The following is a 3,854-nucleotide window of genomic DNA, read 5'->3' as shown; positions in this document are numbered from 1 at the left end:
ACCCAGTGTGCCCGAATTGCCACCGCCAAAATCCGGAGCAATGTTTATATGGGCCAGACAAATGTTTCAAATGTGGAGCTAGTGATCACATGTTAAAGGAGTGCCCATAGTGGAGGCAGCCAACCCAGGGGAGAGTGTTCGCCATGCATGCTCAGGAGGCGAACCCAGACACGACATTACTCACCGGTAAACTTTTTGATTAAGCACCGTATTATTTTCCATGCATGTGGTGGATTTTTATTTGGGGTTTATTAGTGTGCTAGTTATACTCTGGTGACTTGGCATGTAAATTGTCTTCTATTCATGAGGTTAAAGTTAGAACTTTGGGATATAAGTTTTGTGTGGTGCTGACGTCTCTCAGGAAACATTTTCATAAAAAGAGTCGCCACGAAGACCTTGATAGATTCAGGGGCCACCCACTCTTTTATTTCGGAGACATTCGCTAGTCACCTGGAAGTCAAGTATATTGGACTCGACGTGAGCTATTCGGTGACAGTTTCATCAGGGGAAGAATTATAAGCTAGTGTGGTCAGAGACATCGATCTGGAACTGCAAGGCCACCTAGTATATGCCCATCTGATCGTGTTGCCGATGCCAAAATTCGATATTATTTTGGGTATGGACTGGCTAACAAAGAACAGAGTTGTTATTGATTTCCAGAAATGTCAGTGTTAGTAAGACCTTTGGGCATGGAGAAATTTCTCTTCAAGCCAACCAGTTGGAGTAGTTTTCCTCGCACGATCTCTTGCATGCAGGAGCGGAAACTTTTGCACAAAGGGTGTCAGGCTTTCTTGGCCAGCGTTGTTTCTGCACATGACATACCCATTCCATCATTAACTGTTGTACTAGTAGTCAAAGAATTTTCCGACGTCTTTCCAGGTGACTTCACAGGCCTTCCACGAGAGAGAGAGGTAGAGTTCGACATTGACCTTATGTCAGGCACTGTGCCAATCTCGAAGGCACCATACTGTTTAGCTCCAGTCGAGATGTTAGAGCTCAAGCAGCTTGTTCAGGAGCTCCTAGACAAGGAATTCATTCGCCCTAGTTTCTCACCATGGGGCGCACCAGTTCTCTTCGTAAAGAAGAAAGATGGGAGCATGAGGCTGTGTATCGATTACCGAGAACTGAACAAGGTAACGATCAAGAATAAATACCCATTTCCAAGGATCAAGGACTTGTTCGATCAGTTGCAGGGAGCTACAATGTTCTATAAGATAGATCTTCGATCAGGGTATCATCAGCTGAAGGTGAAAGATGCAGATGTTCATAAAACAGCCTGCAGAACCAGGTATGGGCATTACGAGTTCTTAGTGATGCCATTCGGACTGACAATGCTCCAGCAATTTTTATGGACTCGATGAATCGAGTATTTCAGCCCTACCTAAATCAGTTTGTCATAGTATTCATTGACGACATTCTTATCTACTCTAAGGTCCATGAGGAGCATAGTCAACACTTGGGTACAGTTTTGCAGGTCTTGAAGAGTTGCAAGTTGTTCACAAAATTCAGTAAGTGTTAATTTTGGTTGGAGAAGGTAGCGTTTTTGGGGCATATAATATTTAGCAGTGGTATCGAGGTGGATCCAGCTAAGGTAGCAGCAATTAAGGAATGGGTTGAACCAAAGAATGCGCCAAAGATTCGCAGTTTGCTTCAAGGGTTTTCTTCGATAGCAGTGCCACTCACTTCACTGACAAGAAAGAATGCTAAATTTTGTGGAGTGATGAATGTCAGAAGAGCTTTGATACTTTGAAGCAAACTATTATTTCAGTGTCAATGTTAGCCATGCCATCAGAGCAAAGAGATTTTGTGTTATACACTGATGCATCTAAGCTCGGGGTAGGCGCAGTGTTGATGCATCATGGTCGGGTTATAGCTTATGCTTCCAGGCAGTTGAAAGTGCATGAGAAGAACTATCCGACTCATGATATTGAGTTAACCGCCGTTGTCTTTGCTTTGAAAATTTGGAGATACTACTTGTACGGCGAGAAATGTCAGATATTCACCAATCATAAGAGTTTCAAGTATTTCTTCACGCAGAAAAAACTGAATATGAGACCGAGACGGTGGTTGTAGTTAGTAAAAGACTACGATTGTGAGATTAGCTACCATCCGAGGAAAGCTAATGTTGTAGAAGACGCCTTGAGCAGAAAGGTTGCAGTCGTAGCACAATTATCAGTATAGAGATCCCTTCCGTCGGAGATTGATCTGGTTAGAGGTTTATCGTAAAGGCAGGGCTCCTAAACCGTCTAATCTGATAGTCCAATTTTCTTTTCTAGACCGATCCGTGCAGGTCAGTCTTCAGATGAGCAGTTACAAAAATGGAGACTGAAGGATGAGGCCAAGGGCAGTGTACTCTACAGAGTTTCTGACGGTATTGTAAGATACAAAGGGAGAAAGTGGGTGCCTAGTGTTGATTCGATCAGAGAGGATATTCTGACAGAGGCACATGCATCTCTACATTCTATTCATCTAGGAGGTACCAAGATGTACAAGGATGTGCAGATTCTGTACTGCTGGCCAGGTATGAAGAGAGACATCCGTCGATTTGTGTCTGAATGTCTCAAAGGCAGAGCATCAGAGGCTAGCAGGGATGCTTAAGTCACTCCCTATCCCCGAGTTGAAATAGGAGAATATCACCATGAACTTCGTTGTTGGATTGCCGAGGTCAGTCAGGGGATCAAATGCTATTTGGGTTATAGTGGATCGACTTACTAAGTCGGCACACTTCTTGCAAGTGAAGACGACTTTCTCCATGATGCAGTATGCAGAGCTCTATATCCGGGAGATAGTCTGATTGCACGAAATCCCAGTTTCTATTGTGTCTGTTAGGGACCCGAGGTTTACATCGTCCTTTTGGAAGAGTTTGCATGCAGCAATGAGGACGAAGTTTCTTTTCAGTACAGCTTTTCACCCGTAGACAGATGGCCAGTCTGAGCGAGTGATTCAGATTTTGGAGGATTTATTGCGAGCCTGTATGATCGACTGCCATGGAATTTGGGAGTCGAAGCTACCTCTAGTGGAGTTTACATACAACAATAGTTTCCAATCATCCATAGGTATGGCTCCCTACGAGGCATTGTATGGAAGAAAATGCAGATAGTCGATTCATTGGGATAAAGTCGGTGAGAGAGAAGAACTTGGTCCAAATATTGTTCAGAAGACTGCATATGTGGTGGTCAAGATTCGAGACAGGATGAATACCGCACAGAGTCATCAAAAGAGTTATGCTGACAAGAGGAGGAGAGACCTAGAATTTGCCGTAGGTGATCACGTTTTCGTGAAGATAGCACCCATGAAGGATGTTATGAGATTTGGGAAGAGAGGCAAGCTTAGTCCAAGGTTTATTGGACCATTTGAGGTTCTTGACAGAGTTGGGACACTAGCTTATTGTGTAGCCTTACCGCCGAATCTAGCCGTGTACACAATGTGTTCCACGTCTCGATGCTGATAAAGTACCTAGCGAATCCTTCGCACATTTTGAGTTATGAGCCATTGCAGCTTGCTCCAGATCTATCATATTAGGGAAGACCTATCCAAATCCTAGACAGACAAGAGCCGAGGCTTCAGAACAAGGTGACCAAGTTGGTCAAGGTTCAGTGTTTGAATCAATCAGTGGAGGAAGCCACTTAGGAGACCGAAGCGGATATGAGAATTCGCTACCCGGATTTGTTCGGTAAGATTTAATTTTGAGGACGAAATTTATACAAGTGGGGGAAGAACTGTAGAGCCCAAATTCAGTACACGTAAAACCCACGCATTTATTTAAACTGTCAAATTTTTTTATTTAAGTTTAAAATTATTTATAACGATGCATGATCTATTTAATTTAATTATTTACATTATTATGTTAATGT

The sequence above is a fragment of the Primulina eburnea genome, chromosome 10 (genome assembly GCF_022965805.1).
Source record: "Primulina eburnea isolate SZY01 chromosome 10, ASM2296580v1, whole genome shotgun sequence".
Lineage (NCBI taxonomy): Eukaryota > Viridiplantae > Streptophyta > Magnoliopsida > Lamiales > Gesneriaceae > Primulina > Primulina eburnea.
Note: the sequence above shows the minus strand (reverse complement) of the source record.